Genomic DNA, 14,908 nt, shown 5'->3' with positions numbered 1-14,908 from the left:
TGAGACAGAACAGACGAGCTGCTCTTTTGTTTCTGCCCAGTATTTAGGCTCCATGCGATCACATGGTTTGGAAGGGTAAACCCCACGCGATCGCATGGGGGTCCCTGTTTTTTTTTTATATATATAATCATTTACTTATAAAACAAACAAATAAATAATTTTAAAAATTTGTTTCTTTTTAGAATGAGGGCGTTTCGGATCGTTGTCCTAGTTCGTCCCTCGACAAAATTTTAAAACTTGTCATTTTAAAGCGATTGTTTTAAAAGCAAAGATTTTTGGGGTTTTTAAATGTTTTTGGCATACTTTAATTCAATAAGATTAAAAATAATGATAATAAAATTTCTCGTCCCTCCCTTGGGTAAAGCAATTTCGGTTCAACGACCTAATCTTCAACTCACGACGAATTTTAAATATCAAATTTTTAACTTAATGATATAAAGTAAATTTTTGTTTTTAAATTCACACCAAACTTAATTTTAAAATGCATAAAATTAAAAATTCATATAAATATCATTAATATTTTTTATACATTAATTTTACAAACTTATATTAAAAATATTAATTTTTAAAATATTTAAAAACTTAAATATATTGATTTTAAAAATTTACATTAATAATTAAATATTTATATATTAATTTTAAAAACAAGGTAAAAATTAAAATTAAAAATCTTTTTGGTCTTTTATCCCACTTTAATCAATCAAATATTATCAAAAATATACTCCCCTCTTTTGGGTAAAGTAATTTCGGCTAAATTACCTAATTTTACTCCTGACGAATTTATGAAATATTTTGGATTGATTGATTAAAGATATTTATACCTTAAGAATAAACGGTAAATTTCGCAGTGATGTAATAAATTTTTGTATGATATCAATAAGTTCGGTTTCGCATACCTAATTTTATTGAATATTAATTTAATACTTTATAGCGAACGATTCAACGTTTATTATCAAAAGGTTAAAAGCAATAAATAAAAACAAATAAAAAGCTGTACATATTTACCTATGAGAAAGAATTCTCAGAGACCTGCTTTAGCTGACTCATAGGAGAGTCGTGTGATTTGATTTTCCATAGCTACATAAGCGTAACCTCGATTCTTTAATAACTTTTCATCTAAACATATGAACGGTCCTTCTCTGCATAGAGTAACAAATTCGGTATTTGAATATGTTTGATTGTTCGAACATTTACCTTCGTGTGACCATTTTCCGCATTTATGACATCTTTCAAGGTGTCGTGCTCTTCTTTTTGTTGCGGATTTTGATTTTCCTTTACCAAAATGTATCTTATGATGATCTTTCCTGAGTTCTTTCCTTACTTCTTCCATTTTTCCTCTTATGAATGATACCAATTCACTCGGAAAGATGTTATTATTACGTTTAGTAATCAGAGCGTGTAGTAGTAGACCATAGTTCAGATCTGCTACACCATGGTTCAGATCAAAGGAATTTTTCATCTCGTAAAACCTAAAAGAAATAAAAATTCAGAATGGAGGGAGAAGACTAGTTCTTTAGGGTCTGCTAGGGAAAGACCATTCGGATTCGATTCTCGAGAACTACACGAAAACAAAATATCTAACTCTAACAGAAATATATATTACCCTTAAAAAGACTTGATTCTCCCCACACTTAGTTAGCTGTGGTGTTGAAATTGTGATTAACTTCATTGTCAACTTCCATTGGACCATGTATGTAATGTTTAACTCTGTGACCATTAACTTTAAATTCAATCTCATTTGAATTTATTAACTCTATTGTTCCGTATGGGAAAACTCTTTTAACTATGAATGGTCCAGACCATCTTGATTTCAATTTTCCAGGAAATAGCTTGAATCGTGAATTGAAAAGAAGAACTTTGTCTCCTTCTTTAAATTCTTTTGAACTTCTGATTCTTTTATCATGCCATTTCTTTGTTCTTTCTTTATAGATTAATGAATTTTCATATGCTTCATGTCTTAATTCTTCTAATTCGTTTAATTAACTTAATCGTAAACGTCCGGCTTCATGCAAATCAAGATTACATGTCTTTAAAGCCTAAAATGCTTTGTGTTCAATTTCTACTGGAAGGTGACATGCTTTTCCGTAAACGAGTTTAAAAGGTGTGGTTTCAATTGGAGTTTTGCAGGCTGTTCTAAAAGCCCAGAGTGCATCCTCCAATTTCATGGACCATTCCTTCGGATTTGATCCTACGGTTTTCTCTAGAATATGTTTTAATGCTCGGTTGGTATTTTCAACTTGTCCACTTGTTTGTGGATGATAACCCTTACGTTGAAATAATCCACTAAATAGGGGGTCCATAACATACTCATAGTATAGTCTTTTCCAATTTTATGAGTTACTCCATATATTTTGAGAACTTTCTCAAGTTGATTGTTACAAAAATGAGTACCCCGATCACTTATTAAAGCTTTCAGTGTTCCGAACCTAGCAAAAGGACGTTTTAAGAAGTTGACTACAACTCGTGCATCGTTAGTTGGGAGAGCTTGTACTTCCGCCCATTTAGATACATAATCAATGGCAACGAGAATGTAGAGATTATTATGAGATTTTGAAAATGGACCCATAAAGTCAATACGCAAACGTCAAATACTTCACATACTTGAATGACATTTTGTGGTATTTCATCACGTTGACTTATTTTTCTGGCCCTTTGACAAGCATCACAGGATTTACAAAGAAGGTGTGCGTCTTTGAAAATTGTAGGCCAATAGAATCCAGTGTCGTAAACTTTTCTTGCTGTAAGTTGAGGCCCATAATGCCCTCCTGTTGGTCCTGTGTGACAATGGTTTAAGATTTTACTAGCTTCATCTCCGAATACGCATCGACGTATTATTCTATCGGGACAACTTTTAAACAAATGTGGATCTTCCCAGAAATAGTGTTTTATATCACTAAAGAATTTCGTTCGCTTTTGGTACGACAACCCTTTTTCAAGGAATCCACATACTAAGTAGTTTGCATAGTCTGCAAACCATGGAATTTCATTATAATCGATTTTCAAAAGATATTCATCAGAAAAGTTATCTTGTATGGCCGATTCATTTAGAACTTCTAATTCAGGATTTTCAAGTCGAGAAAGATGATCAGCGGCGAGATTTTCTGCTCCCTTTTTGTCTCGGATTTCAATATCAAACTCTTGTAAGAGTAAGATCCAATAGATTAATCTTGGTTTAACATCTTGTTTTGAAAATAGATATCTAAGAGCAGAATGGTCGGTATAGACCACCGTTTTAGCTAGAACGAGATATGAACGAAATTTGTCAAAAGCAAAGACAATGGCAAGGAGTTCTTTTTCAGTAGTTGTGTAATTTGTTTGTGCTCCTTGTAACGTCTTACTAGCGTAATAAATAGGTTGAAATTATTTTTCAATCCTTTGTCCTAAAACGGCTCCCATTGCAAAATCACTTGCATCGCACATGAGTTCAAACGGTAGATTCCAATTTGGAGTTATCATGATCGGCGCATTAGTGAGTTTCGCTTTAAGAATATTAAGAGATTTGATGCATTCATTTGAAAAGATGAATGGAGCATCCTTTTCTAGGAGTTTATTCATAGGAGTGGCAATTTTAGAAAAATCTTTTATGAAACGTCGGTAAAAACCGGCATGCCCTAGAAAACTCCTAACTCCTCTAACATTGGTGGGATGTGGAAGTTTAGCAATTACATCTACTTTAGCTCTATCCACTTCTATTCCTTCCTTTGAAATTTTATGACCAAGAACGATGCCTTCTCTAACCATGAAATGACATTTCTCCCAATTAAGAACTAGATTTGATTGCTCGCATCTAATAAGCATTCGTTCAAGATTAACTAGACATGTTTCAAAAGTATCGCTGAAGATTGAAAAGTCATCCATGAAAATTTCCATGCATTCTTCTATCATGTCGTGAAAAATCGCCATCATGCACCTTTGAAAGGCTGCAGGGGCGTTGCAAAGTCCAAATGGCATGCGTTTGTAAGCAAAAGTACCATAAGGGCACGTGAATGTGGTTTTCTCTTAGTCCTCGGGTGCTATTGGAATTTGAAAATATCCGGAGAAACCGTCAAGAAAACAATAGTAACTATTCCCGGCTAATCTTTCCAACATTTGATCAATGAAAGGTAAGGGAAAGTGATCTTTTCTGGTGGCGTCATTTAATTTTCTATAATCAATACAGACACGCCATCATGTTACAGTCCTAGTAGGAATAAGCCCATTTTTTTTCATTTGTGATGACAGTCATGCCACCCTTCTTAGGTACGCATTGAACTGGGCTTACCCATGGACTATCAGAAATTGGATAAATTAAACCTGCATCTAGCAGTTTAATAATTTCTTTCTTAAAAACATCTTGCATATTAGGATTTAGTCTTCGTTGGCGTTGCACATACGTTTTATGGCCTTCTTCCATAAAGATTTTATGTGTACAATACTGTAACGACCCGGATTTTTCCGCTAATATATAGAAGATTAATATTTACATAATTAATGTTTCCAACATGTTAATCAATCAAACTCATTAAGACTTGGTTATTTGGAATGAATTTTATACAAACGTTTGGACACCCAGTATGTCTGACGATTCACGAACGTCATATATCGTAATAATTAATTAAAGGAATATATATTTGGATATATATATTTATGATTTGATTAAATGATATTTAAGTATCTCATTAAGTATAATAACAATGAGTTATATATATAAGATGAGACTACTAACTTAAAGACTTCGAAACAATATACATATATGTAACGATTATCGTTGTAATAGTATTTCACACATATATATATATGATATTAGATATGATAATACACCATGTTACCATGTTAACATAACAATTTAACATCTCATTTAAGGGTGATAACAATGGGTCAATTATATTTAACAAGATCGTTAACTTAAAGGTCTCAAAACAACACTTACATGTAACGACTAACGATGACTTAACGACTCCGTTAAAATGTATATACATGTAGTGTTTTAAGATGTATTAGTACACTTTTGAAAGACTTCAAGACATATATCAAAGTAATTCTACTTGACAAAAATGCATACAATTACATCCTCGTTCAGTTTCATCAACAATTCTACTCGTATGCACCAGTATTCGTACTCGTACAATATACAGCTTCTAGATGTATTTACTATTGGTATATACACCTCAATAATTAGCTCCTTAGCAGCCCTAAATGATTAAGAAACATGTGGGAACCATTATTTGTAATCTAATATCAATTATTTAGCAAGATTACAAAAGAACTTATTAATCATCCATTTTATCATGAATTATTACATAACATTACAAAAAAATCATTAATCATCCTTTAGCCATAAAAGACCACGACTACTAGCATCATTTTTACTCATTTTCATTCAATCTTACTTACAATTCACTATCATAATTCACACACACAAGAGCTATAAGCAATCTCTCCATTTCTTACTCTTTAAACTCTTTTAAACACACATATTTCAAGTACTAGCAAGTCTTCATCAATTTGATCATAAACTAGCTTCAAGAATACCTTGTTAACTCATCAACTCTACTCATTTTTATCAAGGTAATAATCATATTCAAACTTTGGTTCAATTCCTATAAACATAACTATCTTAAATCAAGTAGCAATCTTACTTGAACTTGTTTTCGTGTCATGATTCTGCTTCAAGAAATTCCAAGTCATCAAGGGTATCTTTGAACTCAAGATATTCTCCATATTTCTCCAGCAACTTTATTCATTTGATTTGAGGTAGTAACCTTATTCATAATCTTATCCGATTCATATTCATATAGCTATCTTATTTTGAGTTTATAACTAATAACAACAAGAACATAGTTTAGATTATTTCTAAACTTGCTTGAAAATAAACTTAATCCTTCTAACTTGACTTTTTAAAATACTTCAACACATGTATCATGACTGTATGTTAAGCTAACATAAGGATATAAAACTTGTAAACACGAAGAACACCTTAAAATCGAATTTACGCCGTCTTAGTCGAACGGGGGCTGTTTTGGGTTTACTTTTAAAAACCTATCTTAAACTTTGAATTAAAAGATTTCCTTTGGTGAAAAATCTTATTTTATATGGATATGAAATATATCCAAAATCCATGGTTAAACTCTTAGTGGAAGTATGTTTTTCAAAAGGGTCATCAAGATGTCGTTCTTACGATGGATATGACTATCTTCTCTTATTTGACACCTAAGCTGTATTTTTGACTATAAGCCTATACTTTTTCTTTTAAGATTAATAATGTTGAGTTCGATACGAAACCATGGCAACTCGAATCACTCAAAAAGGATTTGTAACAAAGAAATTATGGGTAAAACAAAATTGGATATTTTTCTTAATTTTTAGCTACAGACATGATTTATAAAAATGGATGCTAACCTTATCCTAGCTAACTTACCTTGTATCCTACATGTATTTATACATGTCTTGTTTCCTAACTTATGGAAATACAATTTATAATAGTCGTGATTAAGTTCTACGACAATATATTATAGTCTTAATAAAGATCGTAAGGCACCATATATATATATATATATATATATATATATATATATATATATATATATATATATATATATATATATATGACTTGATCACCGTGGATTCGTATACAAAGTGTTGACATATCATTTTGACTTCTTCTATATATATTATTGGAACGAACTATTAGACGCCATTGGCAGTAATCTCGAGTTAGCTGTGGGTCGAAGTGGATTCCAAAATATTATATACTTTGAGTTGTGATCGAGCCTGAGACATGTATACAATGGGTCGCGGACTGCTTCAGACAATATACATATTATGTGTCTTATTATATTAAGACAATATATTATAGTGTTAGTGAATTCTAACACAATATACGCATTTATATTTATATATATATTTATACTGTTGGACTACGAACGTTGGACTACTAACAATGGACAATTAAAATTATCACAAGTATCATAAGTATGGAATATTATATATATATATATATATATATATATATATATATATATATATATATATATATATATATATATATATATATATATATATATCTTGACACAAGAATATTATTATTAGGTTCGTGAATTTGTCAAAAGGCCAAGTCTTATCACCATCTATTCGGAAATCATCACAAGTGAGTTATAGTCCCATTTTTACTATCTAAATTATCTTGGGATGAGAATACATGCAAATTTATAAATGTTTTACAAAATAAGCACAAGTTCATGAAACTACATTCTACGATTGTTTTGTTATACCGGATATTTGTACTTATTATTATTATTATTATGCTTGGTAACCTAAGAATTAGTGAAAAACACTAATTGATGCGAATCCTAAAGGTAGATCTACGAGCACCAACCACCCCCATTTTCGAATAGTGGAAATGCTTTAGTACTTCGAAGGATTCTTGTCATACATTTGAATAATGGAATGTATGATGCCAGATATCTCAAGCGCTCTATGTTAAGGTCGGTTACCAGGCGACTCATCGTATGAATGATTTTTGCAGTTGTAATGATCCTGCGCATTTAATTAAATGAAATCTTGTGGCTTATTAAATGTTATGATTATTATATAGAAATTAAACCTATGACTCACCAACATTTTTGTTGATGTTTTAAGCATGTTTATTCTCAGGTGAATATTAAAAACGCTTCCGCTGTCGTATGCCAACCCAAGGTCAAGATTTGGAGTCGGCATAATTGTTTATATTGTTTAAACATGCATTCGGAGTATTTGTTGTAATATATTTGATCATATTGTAATGGGTTGTGTAAAAACTTATTTATTTGAGGAGATTGTCTTTGATAGACAATCTAAATTATGTCATTAAGACCTTTATTCAATAATAAAGGTTATGGTTGTTTTTAAAAAAGGAATGAAAGATTTGAAAAACGTCTCATATAGAGGTCAAAACCTCGCAAAGAAACCAATTAATATGAAACGCTTATAATTAATATGAACGGGGCATTTCAGTTGGTATCCGAGCGTTGGTCTTAGAGAATCGGAAAATTTTTCATTAGTGTGTCTAACTGATTTTTGATGCATTAGTGAGTCTGGACTTCGACCGTAATTATTTTAAAAATGATTGCTTAATATAATTGTTGGAAACATAAGATTATTAATATATAAATATTATAAGATATATCATTCTCTTAACGTGCCTGCTATTATGTGATAGATGACTTCATCCGATCATATAAGCATCTCTAGTGATTCAGATTTCATATACTTATCAAGTGATTCGGAGGCTGCGTCAAAGCGTACGACTTATGAACCAACGGAAAAGTTAACTTTTGGTGCTACCATTAAAGTGGAAAATTGTTGGGAAAATTGGGAAGATTCACAATTGCCAGTAGAGGTTCCAGAAGAGGATCTAGAAGAAGATCCCGAAGAGGAACCCGAAGAAGAGGATCCTGAAGAAGTTGTGGAAATTACCGAACCACAACGTGATTTGGGAAAATCTTTGGCTGTTATACCCGATCCCAAACCCGATGAACCTATTATGACCCAAAATATTTGTGATCATCCACCTGAACCACCTAAGAGACCATTTTATAAAATGACCGCTCGTATAACGACTGTTGGTTTTGCTCCCAAACAATTAGCCTAAAGAACCAATTGGGAGGAATTGAAAAAAGAACTATCCAAACGAAAATCCAAACGTTTGGCTGAGAAAGAAACAACGTCAACATCTAAGAAATCTCGCCGTTCTTGAACCATCGGCAGTTATCCTGTATTCCATGCATTGTATAATATGTATTATATTGTGTATTTAAGTTTGTAAGAAAATCCACAATGTAATTTTCCTTATGATTGTATAATAATAAGAATAAGCATGGAAGGTTTATTATTATTATTACAACTTATTATTACGTAGTAACATAATAACTTACCATAGTTTTTCATATTATAATTTTAGTAGTTAATTTGTGTGTTAGCTGCTAAGTATGAACATTATTATAGTTATAAAACGCTAATATGAAGAAAAGGCTTTTATAATAATAAGTTCATATTAAGCTACAAAATACTTTTTGGCTACTTCTAAAAATTCTATATGATTAACTCATTCGGCTATTTTTGAAGGAAATGGCTCCTCCAGCTACTAGACAACAACAATTGAACACAGAAGAACTTCAAGCTTTCGCTGCAAATATGGCTGCAGTGGTGAATGCAATTAACAATAATAACCAGTCGGGTTCCAGCAGTGGAGGAAACAATGGCAACCGGTAGGATGTTCCTACAAAGCTTTTATGTCCTGCAAACCCAATGAGTTTGAAGGAACTGAAGGACCCGTTGGACTAAAGCGGTGGACAGAGAAGGTTGAAGCCGTGTTCGCAATTAGCAACTGCGTAGAAGAGGATAAAGTTAAGTATGCCACACATACTTTCAGGGGTACTGCTTTGACATGGTGGAATACCTACATGGATTACGTAGGACATAATACCGCCTACGCACTTCCATGGTCCGCTTTCAAGCACATGATGATGGAAGAGTACCGTCCCAGAACCGAAATCAACAAGCTCAAGGCAGAGCTTAAAGCACTGACAACCCAAGGGTTAGATGTCACTACCTACGAGCGACATTTCAATGAACTGGCTTTAATGTGTCCTGGAGCATTTGAGGACGAAGAAACAAAAATTGAAGCATTCATAAAAGGGTTGCCGGAACGAATCCAAGAGCATGTAGGTGCTAACGATCCTGCAACAATGCAGAAAGCGAGCCGTATAGCCCACAAATTGATAGGCCAAATTACAGGAAGGATAAAGAAAGTAGCGGTCGAGGAGGCCATAATGAAACAGGGAAAAAGAAAGTGGGAGGAAAGCAGTGATCAGGGTCACCAGTACAACAACAACAATCAAAACAACAACTACAACAACAATCGTAACCACCCCAACAACAACAATAATCGCAATAACAACCGCAACAATAACCGCAACAACCATCCCAATAATAATAACAACAACAACAATCCCAATCACAACAATAACAACAACAAACGACTCAACAACAATAACCCTAACAACAACAACGACGACGACGACGACGACGACGACGACGATGACAACAACAACAACAACAACAACTACAACAAAAGGCAAAGAACTATATGCCGCAGGTGTGATACGTTTCATCCGGAATGGTTTTGTAGAGAATTATGTACCAAGTGTAATAGGAATGGCCATATTGCGGCAAAGTGTGAAGTCTACGGACCAAATAGAAACAAAGGAGTAAATAATGTCGGAACAAATAATAACTGCGTTGTTTGCTATGGATGTGGAAAACCGGGCCATACCATAAACCAGTGCAGGAATGGAAATAGGCAAGGCCATGGGAGAGCCTTCAACATTAATGGAGAGAAAGCACAGGAAGACCCGGAGCTTGTTACGGGTACGTTTCTTATCAACAATACACCTGCTTATGTTTTATTTGATTCGGGTGCCGATAGAAGTTATATGAGTAGAGAATTTTGTGCCAAATTAAATAGCCCGTTAACGCCTTTGGATAAAAAGTGTATAGTTGAAGTAGCAAACGGTAAACTAATTAAGGTTGATAAAATTTGCCGAAATCGAAAAATTAGTTTAGTTAGCGAAACGTTTGCAATTGATTTAATACCAGTGGAATTGGGAAGCTTCGACGTAATTATTGGAATGGACTGGATGTCCAAGGTGAAAGCCGAAGTTGTTTGTCATGAGAAGGAGATTCGCATTCCGAGAGAAAACGGGTTACCCTTAATGGTGTACGGAGAAAAGGGTAATGCCAAATTAAATCTTATTAGTAGTTTGAAGGCGCACAAACTAATAAAAAAAGGTTGCTATGCCATACTAGCACACGTCAAGAAGGTTGAAAAAGAAGAAAAGAAAATCGATGACGTTCCTGTTGCAAGAGAATTTCCTGAGGTGTTTCCGGACGAATTACCGGGACTACCTCCACACCGATCCGTTGAATTTCAAATAGATCTTGTACCAGGAGCTGCACCAATAGCTCGTGCTCCATATAGACTTGCGCCCACCGAAATGAAAGAATTACAAAGTCAGCTACAAGAATTATTAGAACGTGGTTTTATCCGACCGAGTACGTAACCATGGGGAGCTCCAATTTTATTCGTTAATAAGAAAGATGGGTCTTTTCGCATGTGTATCGATTACCATGAGCTGAACAAAGTAACCATCAAAAACCGATACCCTTTACCCCGAATCGACGACCTATTTGATCAACTCCAAGGTTCGAGTGTATACTCCAAAATCGACTTAAGGTCGGGTTATCATCAACTGAGAGTTAAAGAAGCTGATATACCAAAAACAGCCTTCAGAACTCGTTATGGCCATTACGAATTCATGGTTATGCCATTCGGTCTAACCAATGCACCCGCAGTTTTCATGGATCTCATGCACCGAGTATGTAGTCCATATTTAGATAAGTTTGTTATTGTCTTTGTTGATGCATTCTTATCTATTCAAAGAATAACCAAGAACACGAACAACACTTGAGACTTGTATTAGAGTTGTTAAGAAAAGAACAACTTTATGCAAAATTCTCTAAGTGCGCTTTTTGGTTAAATGAAGTACAATTTCTTGGCCACGTAGTCAGTAGTAATGGAATCAACGTTGATCCCGCCAAGATCGAAGCCATCAAAAATTGGGAAACCCCAAAAACTCCAACGCAAATACGTCAATTTTTGGGTTTAGCCGGTTATTATAGGAGATTTATTCAAGATTTCTCCCGAGTAGCCAAACCTTTAACTACCTTGACACACAAGGGGAAAAAGTATGAATGGACTTTCGAACAAGAGGGTGCCTTCCAATTGTTGAAAAAGAAGTTGACTACGGCACCTATATTATCGTTACCTGACGAAATGGAAGATTTTGTTATCTACTTCGACGCATCAAGAATGGGTTTTGGGTGTGTTCTTATACAACGGAAGAAGGTGATTGCATATGCTTCTCGACAACTCAAAATTCATGAACAAAACTACACTACACTTGATCTGGAATTGGACGTTGTTATTTTTGCATTAAAGATGTGGAGACATTATCTATATGGGGTCAAGTTTATTGTATACACCGATCACAAAAGTCTCCAACATATTTTAAATCAAAAGCAACTAAATATGAGGCAGCGTAGGTGGGTTGAGCTGCTAAATGATTATGATTGTGAAATCCGTTACCACCCGGGGAAAGCGAATGTGGTAGCCGATGCCTTGAGTCGAAAGGAAAGAGAACCTATTCGAGTAAAAGCTATGAACATGATTATTCATACTAATCTTACTACTCGAATAAAAGAGGCACAACAGGAGGTTTTGAAGGAAGGAATTTTTGGAAAGGAAATACCCAAAGGATTAGAAAAATAGCTTAATATTCGGGAAGATGGAACCAGGTATTTAGCTGAAAGAATTTGGGTACCAAAGAATGGGAATTTAAGGAAAGTGGTACTAGATGAAGCACATAAATCCAGATAATCAATACATCCCGGAGTGGGAGAAAATGTACCAAGACCTCAAGAGAAACTTTTGGTGGCCAGGTATGAAGGCCGATATAGCCACATATGTAGGAGCATGTTTGACTTGTTCTAAAGTCAAAGCTGAACATCAGAAACCATTGAGTCTACTCCAATAACCTGAAATCCCAGAATGGAAATGGGAAAACATTACCATAGATTTCATTGCTAAGTTACCGAGAATCGCTGGTGGTTATGATATGATTTGGGTAATAGTCGATCGTCTTACTAAGTCAGCACACTTTCTACCAATAAAATAAGAGGATGGTATAGAGAAATTAGCACGATTATACCTGAAAGAAGTGGTTTCTAGACATGGTATACCAATCTCTATTATCTCTGATCGTGATAGCAGATTTACTTCCAGATTCTGGCAGGCATTACACGAAGCGTTGGGAACTCGTCTAGATTTAAGTACTGCCTATCATCCACAAACTGATGGGCAGAGTGAAAGGACGATTCAGACACTCGAAGACATGCTACGAGCATGTGTTATTGATTTTGGAAGCAGTTGGGATCAACATCTACAGTTAGCTGAGTTTTCCTACAACAACAGCTATCATTCTAGCATTGAGGAGGCACCATTCGAGGCACTTTATGGGAGGAAGTGAAGGTCTCCGATTTATTGGAGTGATGTGGGGGAAAAATAGATTACAGGTCCAGAAATTATCCAGGAAACTACCGACAAGGTTATTCAGATTCAGCAACGATTGAAAACAGCCCGGAGTCGGCAAAAGAGCTACGCGGATGTTAGAAGGAAACCTTTAGAGTTTGAGGATGGTGATATGGTTATGCTTAAGGTATCACCGTGGAAAGGTGTTATTCGTTTTGGAAAGCAAGGGAAATTGAGCCCAAGATACATTAGGCCATTTAAGATCGAAAAACGCATTGGGCCGGTGGCCTATCGACTTGAACTACCTCCACAATTAGAAAAGATTCACAACACCTTTCATGTTTTGAACCTAAAGAAATGCCTAGCTACCGAAGATCTCATTATTCCTTTAGACGAGATTAAAATTGACGAGAAACTAAATTTTGTCGAAGAACCCGTTGAAATTATGGATCGTGAGGTCAAACGACTCAAACAAAATAAGATACCAATCATTAAGGTTCGATGGAATGCTCGTAGAGGACCTGAATTTACTTGGGAACGAGAAGACCAAATGAAGCTGAAGTACCCGCATTTGTTTCCCGATATCGCACGTTAACTAGGTACTATTCTAAATTTCGGGACGAAATTTAATTTAACGGGTGTGTAATGTAACGTCCCGGATTTTTCCGCTAATATATAGAAGATTAATATTTACATAATTAATGTTTCCAACATGTTAATCAATCAAACTCATTAAGACTTGGTTATTTGGAATGAATTATATACAAACGTTTGGACACCCAGTCTGTCTGACGATTCACGAACGTCATATATCGTAAAGATTAATTAAAAGAATATATATTTGGATATATATATTTATGATTTGATTAAATGATATTAAAGTATCTCATTAAGTATAATAACAATGAGTTATATATATAAGATGAGACTACTAACTTAAAGACTTCGAAACAATATACATATATGTAACGATTATCGTTGTAATAGTATTTCACACATATATATATGATATTAGATATGATAATACACCATGTTAACATGTTAACATAACAATTTAACATCTCATTTAAGTGTAATAACAATGGGTCAATTATATTTAACAAGATCGTTAACTTAAAGGTCTCAAAGCAACACTTACATGTAACGACTAACGATGACTTAACGACTCCGTTAAAATGTATATACATGTAGTATTTTAAGATGTATTAGTACACTTTTTAAAGACTTCAAGACATATATCAAAGTACTTCTACTTGACAAAAATGCTTACAATTACATCCTCGTTCAGTTTCATCAACAATTCTACTCGTATGCACCTGTATTCGTACTCGTACAATACACAGCTTCTAGATGTATTTACTATTGGTATATACACCTCAATAATCAGCTCCTTAGCAGCCCTAAATGATTAAGAAACATGTGGGAACCATTATTTGTAATCTAGTATCAATTATTTAGCAAGATTACAAAAGAACTTATTAATCATCCATTTTATCATGAATTATTATATAACATTACAAAAAAATCATTAATCATCCTTTAGCCATAAAAGACCATGACTACTAGCATCATTTTTACTCATTTTCATTCAATCTAACTTACAATTCACTATCATAATTCACACACACAAGAGCTACAAGCAATCTCTCCATTTCTTACTCTTTAAACTCTTTTAAACACACATATTTCAAGTACTAGCAAGTCTTCATCAATTTGATCATAAACTAGCTTCAAGAATACCTTGTTAACTCATCAACTCTACTCCTTTTTATCAAGGTAATAATCATATTCAAACTTTGGTTC

Source organism: Rutidosis leptorrhynchoides, chromosome 2, assembly GCF_046630445.1.
Source record: "Rutidosis leptorrhynchoides isolate AG116_Rl617_1_P2 chromosome 2, CSIRO_AGI_Rlap_v1, whole genome shotgun sequence".
In the NCBI taxonomy this organism is placed as follows: Eukaryota; Viridiplantae; Streptophyta; class Magnoliopsida; order Asterales; family Asteraceae; genus Rutidosis; species Rutidosis leptorrhynchoides.
Note: the sequence above shows the minus strand (reverse complement) of the source record.